Raw genomic sequence first — 21,711 nt, 5'->3', positions numbered from 1 at the left:
CTAACATAGTCCATGACACCCCTAAATCTGGAAGAGTCTTGGTGACAAAGTTCAGAAATGCTTCGAGGGAAATTCTATCCTTACCTGTCTCATTTGTGCAACAAATATTGAGCACCTATAATGTGCCAGGCACATAACTAAGAATAAGATTGACGAGGTTTTTGCTTTCATGGAGTTTGCATTCTAGTGGCAGAGGGATTGAGACCATAAACACGTAAGTAAATGAACAAGGTAATTTCAGATAGTAAAGAGTGGTATGGAAGAAATGAAATTGGCTGTGATGGGGTGTTAATATGATAGCTCATCAGAGAGGACCTCCTTGAGGAGCCGAGGCTTTTATGAAAAGGTGCCAGTCTTAGGAAGACCTAATAATTGGGTTACTACCATTCCCAACTAATGCGACGTCACTGGTCACTACCACTCTTGGGATCTATACCTCAAACTAACTGTGCAAGGAAAAAGGCCCACTTTCAGCCTGGTCTATTAACCTACTTAAAGGAACACCACCACATTGAAGAATGTTAATTTTGGACCTTGGGGTGTTGCCTTTGAGCTTGGGTGCCAGACCATACGTGCCCAGATGTCTCCTCAGACTTCCTGGCTGCTTTGTTCATTTAGTGGGCAGGCCAACTGGAGAAACAGGCTGGAATGCATACACATGCTAGGAACCAGTGAGAGCAGCAGGCCCTGCTCTATTGTCGGAAGGTAGCCTGCTGTGATCCGCTCTGGATTTAAAACTAGGCAGTAGGTGGGCCCTGCCCAAGGAGAGCAAATGGACATCAAAAAAAATTCCCAAAGATTTGAAAAGTGGATTCTTTTGTAGAGAAATGGCCAAAGACATCAAGACTTAAACACTGATGCCTCAGTTTTGCTCCCATTCCACAGTGGCATACAACACAAGCCAGGCAACACTGATTTTGTACATTTCGGAAACGTAAGGAATTAAAGTTCCAACCTCAGATTCTTGGCTATTTTATAGACTGATTCAAATGTCTAAAAATCGAACGAGACTGTAAAGGCATAATAACCACTTGCCATGGTTTTCTCTGCCATGAAACGTTGCTCAGCATACATCAATGAGTTCTTCGGCTGATCAATTTGAAATTTGTTGAGCAAAAGTTCACCCTTTCCCCTATAATTAAAGCAGTTTACTATGCAGGAAACTTGAAAAAGAAAAATGACACATTTTAATTGATGTAAAGAAACTCTTTTATCATAGATAACTTCTTGCATGGCAAGAAGCTGTATAACCCACGACTTTCAAACCTAAGATGCTAAAGAGCTCAGAACTTCAGTGAAGGAAACAGAAACAAAAAGTAATTTGGAATTACAGAGAGTATCTGAGCTATCTCAAGGACAAAGGTAGGTAAAAAGAGAAAAAGGGGACAGAATAAAAGTTGGGGAAAAACATTTAAACAAGAACGTAAGGAAATGTAAACATTTAAACAAGCCTCTTAGGCAAAGTTCTAAATCTAAACATCTCTTTAGGGGAGAATGTGTGTAAAAACAAATTCCAGTGTCTGGCACGTTCTCATCTTTCCCTTTTTCTCTTTACCCACAGTTTTAAGAGAGATTTTACAAAGACTTTTTTTTTTTTAAAGTATACTTTGTAAAGAGACTTAATTTAACATGATACATTCGTTGAAATACTTACCGAGGAGATTAAGGTCATATTTGGTTGTCAAAAATGAGTCTATTGCCTTTTTCGTCACGTGACACTGGATAGTTTTAACAGAATTTTCCACAAAAAAATGAAGGAAAATCAAAGAAAAGAGGTAGTGGCAATTATTTACACTTCCCATGAGCCTCCTGAAGGATACAAGGTCACAAAAGTGAACCAAAGGTAGAGATGGGAGTTATTTCTAGTCGGCTGACTTCAGTCCCGTTGGGTTCATGCCGCCCCTTATCTGACGCCTCTGGAATTCTCGGGCTGGCAGCGCCCAGGAACCCGAGCGGCCGGGGCCTTGGAGACCCCAGGGGAGGAGACGCTGCCTGGCTGGCAGCCCACGCAGAGACCGACCGCCTCCGCAGAGACCCACCACCTCCGCAGAGACCGACCGCCTCCGCAGAGACCGACCACCTCCACCTCCCTGGCTGTGCCTCAGCTCGCTGGCAAGGCGCCAGAAAGAGAAGCTGGAGAGCGGCTGGGTGAACAATGAACAGGGGTGACTGCATCCTTCCTTCCTTTGTCGCAGGAGCCGGCAGTTGCCCGCCGCGGTGTGTGCAGTCGGAAGGACTAGGCTCATTTAACAAAGCAGGTGACTAGTGCTCACGGGTATCACGAGCCTACGTCGGAAAAGGGAGAAACACGACGAAACCCGGGAGCACAGGAGATACCGGCGTCCCTGGCCGCCGCAGCACGCGGCCGGCGTGTCCCCGCGCTTCCGCCACAGCTGCTCCGTCCGGGGCGGCGTCTCAGGCGTCCCCCGACGGTCGCCCGGCGGCGCCGGGACTGGCGGGTTCCGGAGAGCTCGGGGCCGGCTCGTCTTGGGCCGAGCGAGGAGGCGGCGAAGGAGCCCCCGCCACCGCGGCGGCGGTGGGGCTGGTTAGTGAGGAGGGGCCGGTGGGGCCAGGCGAGGGAGACGCTCCCCCACCGCAGCCCGGCGCCCCCTTGCCGGCGGCCCGCTTCCCTCCCCGGCAGCGGGGCGCCGCGCTCCGAGGGCCCTTCGGCCGCTTCCGCTGCCCGCTCGGCTCCTTTCGAGTCCGGGGGCGGGGCGGGGCCGACGCCCTGGGTTGGGTGCGCGCGGCGCTGGCGGGCGCCCTCCCAGAGCGCGCGCGCGGCGCCGGAGTCTCGCCGAGGCCCGCCCCTCCCCCACGCGGCCCCCACACCCGCGCCGCGCCCCCGTGTGAGTGGCGGCGGCGGCGGCGGCGGCTGCCGAGATTGGAATCCGCCTGCTGGAGTTGGGCGACGGAGGAGGGCGGGGAGGGCGGCAGGAAGGCTTGGGCCCCGGCGCGTCCGTCCGCGCGAGACGAGGATCACACGGCTGCGACAGGGGCGACCGGGCCAGGGGCCGCTGCACGCTAGGGCGGAGGCCGAGCCGGGGCCCCGCTGGGCCCCGCTGCGCCCCGGCGGCTCGCCGCGCCTACCCTGCTCTGCGCCGCGGGCTGGAGATGAGTTCCCCGGGGTCCGGGTGAGTTGGCTCGTCTGGAAAGTGCGTGTGCGCGCGGGGAGGACCCGGCCGCGGCGGAGGGGCTGGCGCGGGGCTGGTCGCGAAGTTTCTGAGGGCGCCGGCGCGCGGGGAGGCCCGGGCGGCGACGGCAAGGGCCCCGGCGAGGGGGTGGCTGGGTCGGTCCGCAGGGCCCCCGCGGCCCTCGATTGTTTGAGTCTGCGCCTCGCTGCGCCCCTCAGGCCGCGGCGCCAGCTGGGCCCCGGCCCCCACCTCGACTGTCTGCCCCGGAGACCACGGTTCCCCAGACTCCCCGGATCTCGTGTCATTCCTGCTCCCGCGGCGTCCCGCCGCCCGGCCCCTCTTTTGTTTCCGCCCCGGGTTTCAGGCCCGAGTTTGGGAAGGCGGTGTTGGCGAAAGCAGCCTCCAAGAACGCGGCTTGAATCCTTAAATGGGAAAGGCGCTCACCTCCCTCGCCCTGTAGCTGCGAGGTTGATACTTGGGATTTGCCTCCATACACGTCTGCAAAGAGGAAGAAATAAAAAGTCGGCTTCATGTGGGTGTGGAACCAGGAGTTTTAAGTCCTCCCTCAGAACTTGAAAAGAAGGTGCCAGGTCTCTCGGAGGTCTCTCGTGTCGGTTCACCTGTTGACTTTCCCTGCCATGTCTGTCGTGATTCTGCACTTCAGTTCCTGAAAACTTTTCTGCTGCATCGAGCGTAACCTTTTTGTTTTTCCAGACTCCTAGTGGAAAGATTTGGCTAGAAAAAAAAGTCAGCTTGCGTCAGGGAAGAAAAATAATGTGCCATGTGTGAGGGTCTGGCTTTTTGGGACTTGCACTCTTTCGTGCGTTTTAATTTGGTCAGAATGCTGCGGCTTTTCCTCTTTTAAACGGTTAACAACTGTTCTGAGGACATAGAATAAACTTGGCACATTCACCTGTGTTACGTCATTTAATCCTTATGATAGACTATAGTTATTGTCTTCTACATTTTTAAGAGGAGGAATCCGAGACTCAAAAGGGTACATAATTTGCCTAAGTGAGCTGGGGTTTGAACCCAGGATATTCCATACTGTTCAGGAACTGTTAAAGTGAGGCTTGCGATGAGTTTGAAAACTTTCCCCAAACACTTATACGTTGGCGAGCATTTTTCAGTTACTCATACTTGATCGCTATTTTGTTGTTTAAGTTGAAAACAACTCCTTTACTGTATTTACTTGTAGGAGTAGTTAAGCAAACTCTGAATTAAAGTAGAATGTTAATGTTTATCATTGTTTTCAGTTTTTGAAGTAAAAAGTTTGTAAACCAGAATTGATTATTTAAATTTAAAGCTAAAATACAGGCAGTTTTCAGATATAGGAATGGGTTGATTTAATGACTGGGAGCCCTGGTGGCGCAGTGGTTAAGTGCTCGGCTGCTAACCGGAAAGGTTGGCAGTTCCAGCCCACCAGTCGCTCCACGGGAGAAAGATGTGGTGGTCTGCTTCCATGGAGATTACAGCTTTGGACACCCTGTGGGGCAGTTCAGCCCTGTCCTGTAGGGTCGCTATAAGGCGAAATCTACTCGACAGTGGGGTTTTGTTTTGTTTTGGTTTTGGTTGAGTTAATGAAAGGCTGATTGGAATTTACGATGCATTTTTAAAGAACCAGCGTTCTATGCCTGTTTGGCACCAACCCTCCAGTGTTCTCCACAGAACGCGTTTCAGGCCTTTCCTACTTTCCTCACTTCTCCCAACCCTAACTTACTGGATTCCATCTCAGAGGAAGAATATTTTTTGTACTTATTCCTTGGTTAACACCTTATTCGTTTTGTTCTTTTTCTACTTTATAGGGCACGAATTATCCCCGCTGTTGTCTTTGAATTCTTAAAAGTTCCAATGTGTTTGAGATTTTCTGAATTTGAAACCTTACCTTGAGTGAGCTATTGCCTCAGGCTGTCTTGTTGCGGCTTTTCCTTTTCAAATGTAAAAAAATTAGAGAATTTTTTAAATAAACGAATAGTGCTTATTAAAGAAAAATTGCATAACAGGGCAAAATTGAAGTAAAATTACAATTCAGTTATTAATCCCACCTCTAGAGATCACCACTGTTAACCAGACTTCTTAAAAGAGTAGTCTGCTTTTTCCAGCCTTTACTTCCTGGCCACCCATTCACTTCTTAACCCCTTGTTACCTGAATTTCATCTTCACAAATCTGCCAAAAGGGTTATTTTTGAAGGTTGTCTGTCTATAACCTGATCGACACATTCAAGCACCTTTTCTGAGTTCTCTCCTTGAGTTTTCTGTATTGACCTCACATTTTGAAATGCCTTTCCCTGGCTTTCATACATCTATACATTTCATTCAACGAACACTTGGTGTATTCCAAAACTCTGCAAAGTAATAGGATGCAACAAGAGATGTGATTCTTAACCTTCATGGATCTCTTGGGGGAAACATGTTTAAGAATGACTTATGTAATTGTGATTATAATTAAAGTGCAGAACTTAAAATAGGAGTCTGCTATGGTGCTAGTGGTGCTGGGGGAATCTGGGAAGGCCTCCTTAAAAATCTTACCTTGGAACTCAGGACAATTTGGAAGGATGTGTGAGAACTAACTAGATGAAAACGAGGACTTCTGTGACATTATGACTGTTTGGCTCTGTCCATTTTCTGCCTTTTCTTCTTCCTTCCTGCCTTGATGTGTGTTTTTCAAGTTTCAGTTTTCAGATCACTTTCTCTTTGTCTCTAGTCCTTGACATTATTGTTCAGACCCTTCCATATGAATAAATCTCAAATTTCTATTTTTCTGTTCTGTGCTTGAAACCTCGTTTTCCAACTGCTTTATGCATATGTCCGCCTGACTGTTCTCGGTCAGACTGAAATCCCCTTCCTTACCAAACATGCTTCTCTGGTGGTCCTTATTTCTGTTGATGTCATAGCAAATCAAACTTTTCTGCATTCTGTGATATCTTGTCAGTAATTGACGTTTATTGATTTTTTTGTGTGATATTGTTATGTTATTTTCCTGTCTCTTCGTGCTTACTCTGGTACCCACTCCACCGCCCTCAAGTCGATTCCTTAAAAAGTGTTAAAATCAGGGTCGTAATTGCCTTGTAAAATGAGTTGAACAGCTTTCCTTGTTTTTCTGTCTTTAGCAGCAGTTTCGACTAGGATTAGCTGTCCTTTGAAAGTTTGGCACACCTCACCTATAAGACCATTTGGGCCTAGATTTTTTTTTTTTTTTTTGAAGAGAGCTTCGAATACCATTTCAGTTTATTTAATAATTACTGGTTTACGTAGGTTTTCTATTTCTTGTGTCAATTTTAGTGCTTCATATTTTTCCAGAAAATTACTTTATCGAGTTTTCAAATCTAGTGATATTTGATTTTCATTGTTTTCCTTAAAATTTCTGCCGTATTTGTTTATTTTCCCTTTTTCAGTATTTTTTTTTTTTTTTTGGTGCTAATTCTGAATCAGGTTCTCATCCTACCTAGATTAATATTATGATCTTTTTGCTGTCACTTTTGCGTTACCCAGTTTGTCTGATGGAGTTCTTCCTAAATTCTTTTTTTTAATTGTAAGGGCGTGTGTAACGGAACGTTTGCCGTTTCGGCATTCTTCACATGCATAGCTCATTGGCATTGACTGTATTCGTCATGCTGTGCAAGCATCACCATGTCCCTGTCCAGGTTTTTCCATCACTCTTAAAAGAAGCTCACGGGACCTTGCCGGCGAAGTGGTTAAGAGCTCTGTTGCTAACCAAAAGGTCAGCAGTTTCAATCTACCAGCCCCTCCTTGGAAACCCTATGGGGCAGTTTTCCTCTGTCAGGAAGGGTCTCTATGAGTTGGAATTTGCGCAGCGGCAGCAGCAGTGTGTTTTTTGTTTTTTAAAGAAGCTCAGCATCCTGGCAGCGATGAGTCCCTTTCCCCCTCCCTCCTGCCTGTTCCTGGTAACCACTAATAAACTTCGGTCTGTACACTTGCCTGTCCTAGATATCCGTATGTTGTTGTTAGTTGCCCTTGAGTTGATTCTGAGTCATAGGACCCCATGTGTGCAGAGTAGAACTGCATTATAGGGTTTTCAAGGCTATGGCCTTTTGGAAGTAATCTCCAGGCCTGTCTTCCAAGGTGCCTCTGGGTGAGTTCAGACCACCAGACTTTTGGCTAGTAGCCAAGGGCTTTACTATTTGTTCCTCCTGGGGACTCCAGATACTCAGGTACGTGGGATCATACAATATTTGTCATTTTGGGACTTATTTTGGTCAGCATAATATTTTAAGGATTCTGCCAAGTGGTAGCATGTATGAGAATTTCATTTCTCTGTGGCTGAGTAGTGTTCTGTTGTATTAACCTTACACTGATTTTGCTCGGTGCATGTGTTCCTTTTTTCTCCTTCCACTGCTGTTGCTTATACTGCTCCCTCTACATGGACTGTTTATATGGCCAATTGCCATGTGTCCAAGTCCTATCCATTCTTTAAGCCTCATTTCAAATTCACCACTTCTGTGAAGTCTTCCCCAGTTTCTTCCTCTGGATGGAATCCCTGGTTTTGAATTTGACTTATAGCTAGTATTTTCTTAATGCATTTACTCATTTGTCTTTTTAAAAATCAATTTTATTGAAGTACCATTTCTGTACAATAATATGCACATGTGTGCAGTTCCATGAGTCATTTGGTGTTTTATAGGTATTTTTATACAATTAGTGGTTCTGCCACTAGATTGCAGGCTGGGCTTATATCTGATTTTGTTGCATATTAAAGTGAATAAATGGGGAAGGTCCCATTCTAGCCTATTGAACTATATGGTACTGATCTGATTTTTGCATCTTGGGATCAGGGAGCTGTGGAGAGAAAGGCTGTTCTCTCTGGCTAAATTTTGGACTAGGAACCCTTTCCTGTCCTTCCCTCTCCCACTTTTTACTAGTTTTTATGCTGTCATAGATTGCCTTCTTAATACCTCAAGGACCGTATTGGTCAGGTCAGTCCAACTCTTCAGCACTTAAGAGATTAACTGCTGAGTTGCATTGAATTATGCATGTTGTAAGATGCATCATAATTTTATAGGTCACTTGTAAAGAAAATGTGCTTCCAGCTAATTATAAGAAGCCATCGATTGTAAGATGCATCCCAATTTTAGAGATGCTAAAATATAAAAAATATATACATCTTAGAATTGATGAATAAGGTACCTCTCCCTAATCATAACGTCCCTTTCTTCAATTTAGACATTGGGAAGAAAGAATTTAAATGCAGCCACATTCACATCTGAGTCGTTTAAGGCTTGACTGTCACTATGAAAAGATAATTTAAAAGAGAATGCTTATTAAACTTCCTTAATGTGTGAAAAGTTTCAGGCAATATAAATACTTATTTTTACTTGGGTTCCTTTCAAGTAGGTAGACAAGTGTGGATAATAGGCACCTTGACCTCCCAGTTTTTTTGTACTTTTTCTCCTAGTTTCTTCTTTTGCTCATTATCTGAAAATTACAAGAGCTGATAATTCTCACAAAATGGTATGAAAAAAAAAAAAAACCCATAAAAAGGGAGGGTTATGGGAGAGTTGTGATGGTCAATTATGTGGGTCATTTTTAAAACAATATCCAGTATTTATATGTCATTGACAGCCATGATACACTTAGTTAAAAAATAGATACAAAAATATATTTGTATACTTTACTGAGTCATAGTTTAATGTATATCAGGTTTTTAAATTTTTTATTTAGTTTGTTATTGTCGAGAATATACACAGCAAAACATACACTACTGTGAGCAGTGCTGCAGTGAACATTGGTGTACAAGTCTTGAGTCTGCTTTCACGTCCTTTGGGTCTATACCTAGCAGTGGGATTGCTGGGTCATGTGGTAGTTACATTTTTAGTTTTTTGAGGAACCGCCATACTGTTTTCGTTTTTCACAACAGCCGTACCATTTTGCATTCCTGCCAGCGGTAGATAAGGGTTCCAGTTTCCCCGCATTCTGGTCAACGTTTGTTATTTTCTTTTTTAAATCTTAGCTGTCCTAGTGAGAGTGAAATGGCTATCCCACCGTGGTTTGTATTCACATCTCTCTGATGGCTAAAGAAGTTGAGCATCTTTTCAGGTGTCTGGGGGCCATTTGAATGTCCCCTTTAATGAAATGTCTATTCAAGTCATTTTCACATTTTATAACTAGATTATTTGTCTTTCTGTTGTTAAAGTGAAGTTTTATATATATTTTGATGATTAGGTTCTTGTCAGATATATGGTTTCTGAAGATATTCTCCCAGTTGGTAGCTGTCTTTTCATTTTTTTGGTAGTCTTTTGATGAACAAAAGTTTTAATTTTTATGAGGCCCCATTTGTTGTTTTTGTCTTTTGCTGTTTGTGCTTGTGTTATTTTATTAAATAATCCATTGTTAAAAGCTAGGCCCGACAGCATTGCCCCTGCATTTTCTTTAAAAAATTTTATGGTTTTAGTTAGCATATTTAGGTTCCTAATCCATTTTGAATTTTTGTGTGTGGTGTGAGACATGGATCCTGTTCTGTTTTTCTGCACATGGAAATTCAGTTTTCCCAGCACCATTTATTAGAGAGACTCTTCTTTCCCCACTGAATGATACACTTAACACCCTTGTTTAAAAATCAGTTGACCATAGATATGCAGGTTTATTTCTGACTTTCAATTCTAATCCATTGGTTTATGTATCTTTTATTGAAAACAGGAGAATCTGAGCTACTCTGATACTGTGATCTTTGTTACTTTTATACTTCCAGTGAAACTTCTTTTGTCTTGGTATGGATTCATTATACCATTGTTGTTGGATGCATTGAGTCGATTTCAATTCATAGTGACCAGATGTGACAGGGCAGAACTTCCCTAAAGGGTTTTCTTTCTTTTTTATAATTTTTATTGTGCTTTAAGTGAAAGTTTACAAATCAGGTCAGTCGCTCATACGAAAATTTATACACACCTTGCTGTATACTCCTAATTGCTCTCCCAATAATGAGAGAGCACACTCCTTCCCTCAGTGTGTCTACTTGATCCAAGAAGCTCATTCTTCACCAGTATCGTTTTCCAGAGGGTTTTCTTGACTGTGATGTTTACCAAAGTAGATCACCAGGTGTTTCTCCCATGGAGCTGCTGGGTGTGTTCAGACTACCAACCTTGGGGTTAATAGCCAAGTGCTTAACTGTTGAGTTACAGGACTTCTCGTTATATCACTAATGACGTGTGAAACTGTTGAGCCTGACTGTTGCTCTAGCTGTATATAATTGGCTGTTGACTTAGGAAGGAGTGTGGGGATAAAATAATCAGATTTGCAGTTTAGGGATAGTGGAGAATCAGTTTGAAGAAAGGAAGACTGAAGCTATTGATGCTTGTGGGGAGTCTGTTTCGTCCTCGTCCATACTAGGATGGGGGCAGATAATTAGGGCCTAGAATTGACAGGACTTGGTAGTTAACTGTGGGGATGAGAAGAAACAGGATTGGCAAGAATAACCTCTTGGTTTCCGCATTGGAAAGAAGGGTACCTGTCTTGTTCACTGAAATGAAAAATGAGAGGAGAGCCAGTGTGCCAGGTAAAGTAGTGAGTTTAATTTTGATCATATGGAGCTTGAGGCATCTGGGACAGCCGAGGTAATTCCACTCGGGAATTGAGTAAATGGGTCTGGAGTTTCTTGGTGGTAGACATCTGGATTGGAAGTAGATATTTGGAAGTGATCACCATATGGATTGTAATTCCAACAATGGGTAATAGGTGGGTCTCTCAAGTGACTCTTGATTGCAAGTAACAGAAAGCCAACTCGAGAGTTGTATAGGAGGAGAAGGCTTTTTCCACCCTCATGTTTTTGAAAAGACTAGAAATAGGTGCGACTGAATCTAGATGCTCAAATGATGTAATCGGGGTATGTCTTCTCTACTCTTCACTGTTTTGGCCTCATTTTCAGGCAGGTACTTTGATTTCTCAGGAGAAGAGAACCACTGGCAACTCCAGGCTTATACGGGTGTTACTGCTGTGAATTCAAGAGGGCGCCTTTTTTCCAGGTCCATATATTCTGTCTCACGGAGAAATTCTTACTAGGTCTCCATGGAGTATGGGGGTACCATAAATTGGCCAAGTCTGAGTTATGTGCCCGCTGGAGCAGCCAAAGAGCAGGTTAAACCCTGTGGCTAATGGCCTTCCGAACACCCTGTGGGATGGGGAAGTGGTGGTTTCCTCCACGAAAGGATGGCCCTGGGCAGATAAACAACATAAATTGCTCTATTTTCATTCTTACCCTTTTTAAAGATTATTCTTCCAGAATCTGAAGAAAATTACACAAATATAACTGTTTTGTGTATAGTTGCATGCTAAGAACTCCTGGTATATACACCAAAGAGCCTAGAACAGAGCCCTGAGAAACATCAGTTTAAGACCTAGGTAGAGAGAGATACACATTGAGTAATTTCAGAAGTTGTTATTTAATTTTAGTTATATTAAGATCTACAGAAGGGAAGCACAAGGCACTTGTAAGGGTGTATACGAAGGGAATCTGACCTTCTAGGGTACAGGTGCTTTGGAAAGCTTTCCTGAGAAATTGACTTTATAGGGTGAACCCTCAGGTGAAGAAAGAAGAGGGAGAATGTTTTAGGAAGCACCCAATAGTTTTTAAAGCAAACATTTCTTACCTCTTTTTAAAAAATTATTAAAGCAGTATGTCTATTGTGGATAATTAAGGAAATATTAAAAAAAAAAAGGATAAACAAGCAGCAGAAGGGTTAAGTTTTGACTTTTAGTTTCTTACAGACTAACATCTGGTACTGTTTCTATCGCTGAATAGCTGTGTGATCTTGGGCACTGTACTAAACCTATCTAGATCTCAGTTTCCTTATCTCAAGAAGTGAAAGGGACTTGGTGAACTTTAAGATAATATTCTGCTAAAAAGAAAAAAATCCATGATTTTAGTGCAGAGCAGGTGGTCACTGAAATTGCAGGTCATGTAATGCTTTCGAAGCCCTGGCAGCACGGTAGTTAAGAGCTCAGCTGCTAACCAAAAGGTCCGCAGTTTGAATCCACCAGCTGCTCCTTGCAAACCCTATGAGGGCAGTTCTGCTCTGTCCTGTGGGGTCACTATGAGTTGACTTGATGGCAGTGGGGCTTTTTTTTTTTTTTTAAGTAGTGCTGTCATTTCTCATGACACCCTGGATTTCTGACTTTTCACGGCCAAGTCTTTGCCTCGACAGTTGTTATAAGTAACAAAGAATGGTTAGTGGTACTCTTTCCACGCCTGGTTTCCTAATTTTTTTCTCTTGAGCCTTTTGGTAAAGGATCTGAAATGTTACATGTATGGGCTTTCAATTTTGAAGTTAGGAAATCTGGGGACTGGGCATTGTTGTGTTACTGTTTTATGTATATTAAAATTTTAGGTAGTTTTTTAGCAGGTATAATTCTTTGTAATAAATTCCAGGAGTGCATAGGTCTTGAGTGTCTAAAATTTGTATTTGATTAAGAATATCTTGGATCCCTAGCTGAAAGAAGCTGCTAAAGGAAATGTTAAAGTAAAAGCTGTTAAATTTTTCTGAAGTTCTTAAAACCTCTGTATGTTTCAAAAAGTTATTTTAAAATATCATGAAATAAAAATATCTCAGTAGCAAGTATCCAGAAGTGTTTTAAGTACATACCAAATCTCTAGTAATTTCTCATATAATAAAAAAGTTGGGAAGATTCTGCATGTTGAATTTGTGCGTGTATCTGAGTAAGGAAAAACAAGTTAATCTTTCTGAAACAGTACTTTAGTCTTCATCCCTTTAACCCTGGTTTCTTACTTGTTTAAAGTATAAGACGCAAATTATCTGAGACTGGTCTTCTGCTGTGGCCCAGTCCATCGTATCTGTTTCGTTCATTTCTTACCACTTATTTATAGTCCAATACCCGCTGCCGTCGAGTCGATTCTGAAAAGTCACCTTAAATGTTCAGTTCTGGGTATTAGTTCAGAATCCGTAGACCTGTGATGTTGACCACCGGATATGTGGCTAATCTGAATTGAGTTGTAATATAAAGTCTGTAGAAGCCCTGGTTGCATAGTAGTTAGCCAAAAGATTGGCAGTTCCAATCTACCAGCCACTCTGTCCTATAGGGTCACTATGAGTTGGAATCGACTTCATGGCAATGGGTTTGGTATGGCTGGTTTATAAAGCCTAAATTGCATACCAGATTTTGAAGACAGTACCAAAAAAAATGTAAAATATCTTACGCTTTTGAAATATATTGATTACATATTGAAATCATACTGTTTTGGATACATTGGCTTGATTAAAATATGGTATTAAAATTAATTTCACCTGAATTCTTTTTATTTTTGAATGTGGCCATTAGAAAAACTTAAAATTATACATTATATTGGGCAGCACTGCCTTTGACTTTTTTCCCCTATTCTTTGCCTTTCAAAAGTCTTCAAAATCTGGCCTAAATCCTGTCTCTTCTATGAAGCTGTCCTCAAAGGTTAGCTCTTCTGGTCCATCATTATTTAAAGGTAGTATTTTGACCTTTTTGTACATATTAACATAGTAAGGAGCCCTGGTGGCCCAGTGGTTATGTGCCCAGCTGGTATCCTAAAGGTTGGCTGTTCTAACCCACCCAGGGGGCTGCTCTGCGGGAAGAAGACCTCGAAATCTCTCTTGTGAAGATTACAGTCAAGAAAACCCTGTAGGGCAGTTCTACTGTGAGTCGGAATCTACTCCACTTACCCAACTTCATAGTAAACATACTAAATTTCTTTACCGTAAGCCTTCTCAGAGCATTTGATATGCTAATATGCATATTGAAACTCCAATATAGTTTTCCTAACTGTGTATTACCATAGAACCTTTTGTTTTTCCTGTTTACAGAAGTTACACATATTTGTGGCTGAAATTTCAAACAATACAGAAATGAAGTAGAAAGTGAACATCTTCTGTAATCAACCCAACTCCAAGATAACCGCTGTTAAAAGTATGCAGATACTTATAATCTTTCTTTTTCCTTGCCTTCATTTCTTCTTTCTTTCCCCGTCTGCAAAAATAGAGTCATACTATACATCCTTGTGTTTAACTTTGTTTTTATTGAAAATATAGGGAGATACCTTTTTATGTCAGTACATAGCTGTTTTCCTCATTCTTTTTAGTAGCTAAGTGACACTTGGGGGTTTATGGATATATCTTAATTTTATTTACCAGTTATTTATTGATGAATATTTAGATTTTTTTTCTATTATAAACAATGTTGTGATGTGTGTACATATCTTGTGATACGTGTGTGTGTGTGTGTGTGTGCTTTCGGTGAAATTTTACAGAGATTACTTTCTCATTAGACAATTTATACACAAATTGTTTTGTGACATTGGTTGCCAACCCCATGATGTGTCAACACTCTCCCCTTTTCCACCCTGGGTTCCCTGTTCCCATTCGTCCAGCTTTCCTGTCCCTTCCTGTCTTCTTGTCTTTGCTTTTGGGCTGGTATGCCCGTTAGTCTTGTATACATGATTGAATAATGAAGCACATCCCTCGTGTATGTTATTGTTGGCCCTATAGACCTGTCTGGTTTGGGTTGAAGGGTGAACCTCAGAAGTGACTTAAGTAATGAGTTAAAAGGGTATCCGGGTTCTGTACTCCAGAAGTTTCTCCAGTCTCTCAGACCAGCAAGTCTGGTCTTTTTTGTGTGTGTGAACTTGAATTTTGTTCTACATTTTTCTCCTGCTCTGTCCAGGACCTTCTACTGTGATTCCTGTCAGAGCAGTTGGTGGTGGTAGCTGGGTCACCATCTAGTTGTTCTGGGCTCAGTCTGGTGGAGGTTGTATATTGTGATTCCTGTCAGAGCAGTTGGTGATGGTAGCTGGGTCACCATCTAGTTGTTCTGGGCTCAGTCAGGTGGAGGTTGTATATTGTGATTCCTGTCAGAGCAGTTGGTGATGGTAGCTGGGTCACCATCTAGTTGGTCTGGGCTCAGTCTGGTGGAGGTTGTATATTGTGATCCCTGTCAGAGCAGTTGGTGGTGGTAGCTGGGTCACCATCTAGTTGTTCTGGGCTCAGTGTGGTGGAGGTTATATAGTTGTGGTCCATTAGTCCTTCATTCTCATTTGCCCCAGCTGGGATGGGACCAGTAGATGTATCTTAGATGGCTGCTCGCAGGCTTTTAAGACCCCAGGCACTATTCACCAGTCTGTTGTAGAACACTTTTTTTTATAGACTATTATGCCGATTGAGCTAGATGTCCCCCGAGACCGTGGCCCCCAGCCCTCAGCCCAGTAACTCTGTCCCTCAGGGAGTTGGAATGTGTCTGTGGAGCTTCTAAGACTTTGCCTGGGTCAAGTTGTGCTGACTTCCCCAGTACTGTATACTGTCTTACTCTTCACCAAAGTTACCACTTATCTTGTTGAGTTGATGTTTTCCCCTCCCCATCCCTCCTCTCCGTCATAACCGTCAAAGGTTGTTTCTTTCTTTGTGTAAACCTTTTCTTGAATTTTTATTTTTATTTGTCCTTTCGTATTTGACTTATTTCACTCAGCTGTTTCACTCAGCGTAATGCCCTTCAGATTCACTATGTTATGAGGTGTTTTGCAGATTCTTGGTTGTACTTTATCGTTGCATAATACTCCATTGTGTGTATGTACCATAGTTTGTTTATCCATTCAACTGTTAATGGGCACTTAGGTTGTTTCCATCTTTTGCTATTGTGGATAATGCTGCAACAAACATGGGTGTGCTTATGTCTATTTGTGTGATGGGTCTTATTTCTCTAGGATATATTCGTAGGAGTAGGATTACTGGATGGTATATTTTTGTTTCTAGCTTTTTAAGGAGCACCGTATTGTTTTCTGAAATGGTTGTACTATTTTGTATTCCCACCAGGAGTGCATAAGAGTTCCAATTTCCCTGCAACCTCTCCAACATTTGTCGTTTTTGATTTTTTTGATTAGTGCCAGTAATGTTGGGGTGAGGTAGTATCTCACTGTAGTTTTGATTTGCATTTCTGTAGTAGCATTTTCTCATTTGTCTGTTAACCACCTGAACGTCTTCTTTGGTGAAGTGTCTGTTCATATCCTTTGCCCATTTTTTAATTGGATTATTTTTGTTGTAGAGGTGCTGGGTTTTTCTGTATAGATTTTTTTAGAAATTAGACTTTTGTCAGATACGCCATAGCCCCAAATTTTTTTCTAGTCTGTAGGTTTATGAGACTTTTTAAGGCTGATGCCTTAGAAATGGATTTACTTTAAGCCACACGGATTTGATAGCGCCAAACTGCCCTGCAAAATCTTTCTACTGATTTACGTTCCAACCGACAGTGTTTAACGGTTACCTCACATCTTTAACAATATAACATCTTTTGCAGTCTGCCAACTGAAAAATGTTATTATAGTTTTAATCTGTATTTCTTGGATTATGAGTAAGGTTGAGAAGGGTTTTATGTGTGTGTTGGCTCCTTGCATTTCTTCTGTCTTTTGTCCGTTTTTCTAGTTTTTTTTTTAACTTATTTGTAAGTGGTCTTTTGGATTTTGGGGTATTAGCTCTCTTTGGCATGTTTGTTTTTTATTTTTATTTGTGAAAAATAAAAGTTACTTTGTTGTAAGAGTATTGAAAAATAAAAGTTTAAGGTGTCTTTTACTCTCAACTTAGAAGCTCTTTGGTGGCTGAATTTTGTCCTAAAATACTTTGCGTTGCTAACAGTACCTAATGCAGTGCTGTGAGCAAAGTAAAATCTTCAGATATTTTTATCTGTTAATGGCAAGACGGATGTTTCTGACTGGGCAAAGGATAAGCAAAATGAAGTTTCTTTGAGAACAAAATTAAGTATCTTAAATGTAAAGAGTACAAGTTAAGTTTTTTAAACAGCATTTTTTAAAATAGGTTTCCTAAAACAAAATTTATTAAATGAAATAGAATGCAGTAAGGGAAATTCCTATTGTTGTAGCTGGTTGCCCTCTAGTTGGCTCCAACTTATCACGACCTTACGTATAACAGAATGAAATGTTACCGGGTCCTTTGCTATCTCAATCATATTTGATGTTTGAGGTGAGCAATTGTGTCAATCTGTCTTACTGAGGGTTTTCCTCTTTTTTTTTTTTTTTACTGACCCTGTCCCAAACATGATGTCCTTTCCAGTTGATTGGTCTTTCTTGGTGACGTGTCCAAAGTAAGCAAAATGAAGTCTCTCCATCGCTTCTGAGGAATATTTTTGTTGTATTTCTTCTAAGACTGATTTTTCATTCCTCTGGCCCTCCGTGGTATATTCAGTGTACTTCATCAACACAATTCAAATGCATCAATTCTTCTCTCATTGTATCCTCTCCTCCCAAATATTCCTACAGTTATAATGCAGTTTGTTAATAAGTAGCATAATTAGCTTGTGTTGACTAAGCCTTTGTTCTTCCTTATTACTTTTTCCTGGTCTTTCTTAGCAATTTATCAGTTTGCACAGAGGAGTAAATGGTTTGTACAGGTTCCACTGGTTACATCCTTGAGGAGAAACTACAAAAAAATCAGTTCAGCTAAGGTTAAGTAAATAAAATCTTCACAGAAAGAAGTTACTACTTTCTTAAAAGAATAAAGGGATCTGATATGATTACAGAAACCCTGGTGGCATAGTGGTTAAGTGCCACGGCTGCTAACCAAAGGGTTGGCAGTTCAAATCCTCCAGGCGCTCCTTGGAAACTCTGTGGGGCAGTTCTACTCTGTCTTATAGGGTCGCTGTGTGTTGGAATCGACTTGATGGCACTGGGTTTGGTTTTTGGTTTTGATATGGTTACACTGACTTTCCATTTACAGTTAGCCCTCTGTATCCATTCTGCATCTGAGGATTCAACCAACTGTGGATCAGAAAATTTGGAAAAAGTTCCAGAAAGCAAAACTTGAGTTTGCTGTTCGCCTATCACCACACTGAATCCATGAGAGATGAATCCATGCAAATGATGTGATGTGTAGGCACACCCTGCTGTAGTCTCCTGTCATCTCACAGATTCTGTCTCTCCTCTAGCAATGGCTGGAGCATTGTTCACCTCATGTCTTACCATTATTCCCTAAAGAATACAGCACCCTATAACAACTGTTTGCATACCATTCACATTGTATTAGGTACTACAAGTAGGAAAAAAAAACAAGTAGAGATGATTTAAAGTATATGAGAGCACAGGCATGGGTTATATGCAAATACTACGCCATTTTTTGTAAGGGACTTTTTTTTAGCATCCAAGGATTTTGGTATCCGTGGGGCTGGGGAGCCTGGAACCAGTCCCCCACAGATACCAAGGGACGACTGTATCTGGATTCTAAGTAACTAAAAAGGTTCAGTAAACCTTGGCTGTACTGTTTAGTTGTCTAGCTACATATTTATTGTATTCCGTACCCCACTGCTCTTTATTTACTAGATTTATGACCTTGAGCCACATGAGTTAATCTTTGGTAGCCTTAATTCCTCATATGTAAAAGGAGGGTAATAATGGTACCCCCTCCCAGGGTTACTTGTGAGGGCTAAATGAATGAGTGCAGTCAAGCACTTAACTCTGCTTGCCACATGGTGATAGTTTAATAAATGTTAGCGAAGATGAATATTTGTAAAAGAGAGAGAATTTCATCTTGAAAAGGCAAATTTGATTCTGTCTGATCATGTTGGTGGTGGTGGTTGCCATCAAGTTGATTCCAACTCATGGCGACCCCATATGTGCAGAGTACAACTGCTCTACAGGGTTTTCGAGGCTGTGACCTTTCAGAAGCAAGTTACCAGGCCTGTCTTCCTAGGTGCCTCCGGGTGGGTTCAGACTACTCACCTTTCAACAAGCTCTTAACCGTTTCTGCCACCCAGGGACCTTGAAAATTAAATCGAATCCTGATACCTTCTGAAAGTATGCGGTATTTTTGTTCACATTATTTATATCCACCTTGGAGTCTGCAAAGTACTTCTGTATACCAGTAGTACTGTGAAATTGAAATAGGAGATTTTGTTGTTTTTCCTGTTTTGTACTTCAAGAACCTGAGGCCAACGAAGGTTAATTGTTCAAACCAACAAGGGCAAACAACAACTAAGCGTAAATAAAAAGTAAGTTGAATTGGATTTTGCCGATTATCCCAGAAATGGATCTCAAAGTTGAGTATAAAGTGAAATCAAGGAGTTTACTAATATTAAAATAATCAAAACTCAAAGAAATTGAAACAAAGTTTATTCTGAGCAGTTATTCTATATCCATATAGGGAGATCACTCAGATTCTTAAAAAAAAAAAAAAAAAGCAAATGGCTTGAAGTAGGCTAGTTACAAGGAAGCTTATAAAGAAGAGGAAGAATAGAAGTTCAGCCATTGGTTAATCTGCACGTGATTGAGTGCTGTGCTCCCCTTTTTACTGAGATCAGGTCACCAGGTGGTCTCCCTGGCCTGCCTGCTAAAAATTTGGCCCTCCACCAACCTGCAGCCATCAGATCTTTTGAAATTTAAATTAAGTAAGCCTAGAGTTTTTTTTTCTTGTTGACTATCCTTTTCTAGGAGGAGAAGGCACCTTCTGGATGGGGGGTGGGGAGTCAGTGCTTTTGCATTTTGGCTTGGGCTGGTTAATACTTGGTTTTTTGGGTAAGAAAAAAAACTTTAAAATAAAAGTAAGATGTCTGTTATTAATTTTTCTCTTTGACACTAAAGAAGGCCCCAAGCTGTTAGGGGCCAGAATTCTTCCCTGGACTTAAGTAAGATGTGGCAGAATTAGGTCAGAAGGTGGGGGTCGTGGACTGGGCACAGTCATCACTACAGTGGAGAGTTTCCCTAGAGGGGAGCACTGTAGTTTTCAGCTCCCTTTTCTTTCCCTTGGGGTGTCCTTCCCTTAGAATCTTAGTGTGGGAAAGTCTAAGATTAACCAGTGCTGGAGCTTAGGAATGCCAGCAAAAAGTGGAGTAAGACATCCCTCTCCCTAGGTGGATACTCATTATATAGCAGACTGGTTTATCTGTGCTGCTTGAACAAGGGGTAAAAATAATTGGGGGAAAATCTCAGTGTGGTGAGGGGGGATGGCAGTGGAACAGGCTGTATTCGTTTTGAGTTTCTGTGTTCTAGCGGGTCGTGTAGAAGGTTAGTGGCCTCAGCCATCTTACCATGGTTGGCTCTGCTGCAGAGAAACAGGTACCTAGAAGAGGTTGAGCTGAAGTAGATGTTTAGGTGGGCAACTGTGCTGTGGGTAAGAGCCCCTCCCCCCCAGTCACCTAGAGCTCCAGGTTGTTCCCAGGAGAAAAGCCACCTTTTGGTTGCCTGTGATACAGACTACACATACAACCAATCAGTATTAGCCAGGGAAGTGGCAGCAACCATCCAAACGAAACCCACTGTGGTTGAGTTGATTCTAACGTATAACAACCCTATAGGACAGAGTAGACCTGCCCTATGGGGTTTCCAAGGAGCTGGCTGGTGGATTCAAACTGCCAACCTTTTGGTTAGCAGCCCCAGCTCTTAACCACCGTGCCACCAGGGCTCCCTAGGGCTCCTTAGGACTGTGAAAGTGCCTAGATACTGAGACAGTTTATTCTGTTGTCCCTCATTTCTCCCCCACCATAGATCAGACTACCCTCCTCCTCCCTTTGAACCCCCTTAGGCCAGAGGCAAAGTTGTGCGTGAGTTTAGAGAGGAGGGAGATGATTGTAAGAAGAGAGAAAAGTTTTTAACTGTAATAGATTGGACTGGACTGTACTTTTTAATAATGGAAAGCTGTAGGAATTGTTCAAGATGTCACTAAAGGTTAGGAAAGAGATTTGACCAACCATAGTTGGGAATAGGGATTGGAGAAGAATAAAACTGTTTCTTGCGTTTGCACCTTACAGATTTCAGGGCCTTTAATTTTTTTAAGAACCAAGTTTAAGTTTATACTAAAGATCCTCTGACACCAAATCCTGTTCTCTTCTCTCTGTATGTGGAGCTATCACAACCCTTTTTGTCTTCTTCCTGAGTCTGTTTCCAAGTGCATTACAATTCTGTTCAGTATGATTTTAGCATTAGTATATTTTATTTAATTCTGTTTCACATGCGTAAGCTGTGAATTATGATAACTTTTAATTGGAACATTAGCTAACATATCTTTCTTGGTTTTTGTGGAGTCATTGGCACTTTTCAAACCTTGGAAACATTAAAATCTCAACAAAAAGTCCTAGCTTAATATTTTTCTGAACCTAGGAAATTCTGGAGTTTTATGAAGTTCTAAATGAATTTTCAGCCATATAAAAGATAAGTGGATTTTAGCTTAAGCAGTGTAGAACAGTAAAATATGAGATCAAGATGGATTACATAAATAATATCTAACACATTTTCCTTACTTTGTGCAAAGCCCTAAAGTACTTTACATATATTAATCTATTTAATCCTTACAAATATTGTATGATCTAGGTGCTATTATTAATTTTCATATATATGTGAGGAAATTGAGACCATAGAGATTAAATAATTTATCAAGGGTTCCACAGCTAGTAAGTGGCAGATTTGGGATTCATCTCCAGGGAGAGCTGACTTTAGAGTCCATGCTCTTTACCCGAGAATTGATAGTAATTCTCAAATAAAATGGGATAATTTTAAGATGAAGATATGTGTACGTGTATGCACATACCACATGTATTTTACTTTACTTTTGTTGGCTTTTATTGTTTTCCACAGAGAGTTTGCTAGTGTTTCTTGTTC

The 21,711-nt window shown here is 41.7% G+C and overlaps 1 protein-coding gene and 1 long non-coding RNA gene across 4 annotated transcripts in view; one reads left to right on the top strand and one right to left on the bottom strand.

The window, feature by feature from the left end:
- LOC135232272 (uncharacterized) overlaps window positions 1-2,401 on the bottom strand; it is a 54,787-nt gene extending 52,386 nt beyond the window's left edge. For both annotated transcript variants that reach the window (XR_010322799.1, XR_010322798.1), the window contains exon 1: window positions 1,655-2,401. This is a non-coding gene — a long non-coding RNA (uncharacterized LOC135232272). The remainder of the gene's footprint in view (window positions 1-1,654) is intronic.
- A 515-nt stretch (window positions 2,402-2,916) lies between these two features.
- The window catches only part of BMPR1A (bone morphogenetic protein receptor type 1A), a 215,331-nt gene continuing 196,536 nt past the window's right edge, over window positions 2,917-21,711 (top strand). For both annotated transcript variants that reach the window (XM_003418596.4, XM_010598256.3), the window contains exon 1: window positions 2,917-3,131. The gene's annotated coding sequence lies outside the window, so the exon portion shown is untranslated. The remainder of the gene's footprint in view (window positions 3,132-21,711) is intronic.

This window comes from Loxodonta africana, chromosome 8 (genome assembly GCF_030014295.1).
Source record: "Loxodonta africana isolate mLoxAfr1 chromosome 8, mLoxAfr1.hap2, whole genome shotgun sequence".
Taxonomy (NCBI): Eukaryota; Metazoa; Chordata; class Mammalia; order Proboscidea; family Elephantidae; genus Loxodonta; species Loxodonta africana.
Note: the sequence above shows the minus strand (reverse complement) of the source record. Positions and strands in the feature narration are given on the sequence as shown.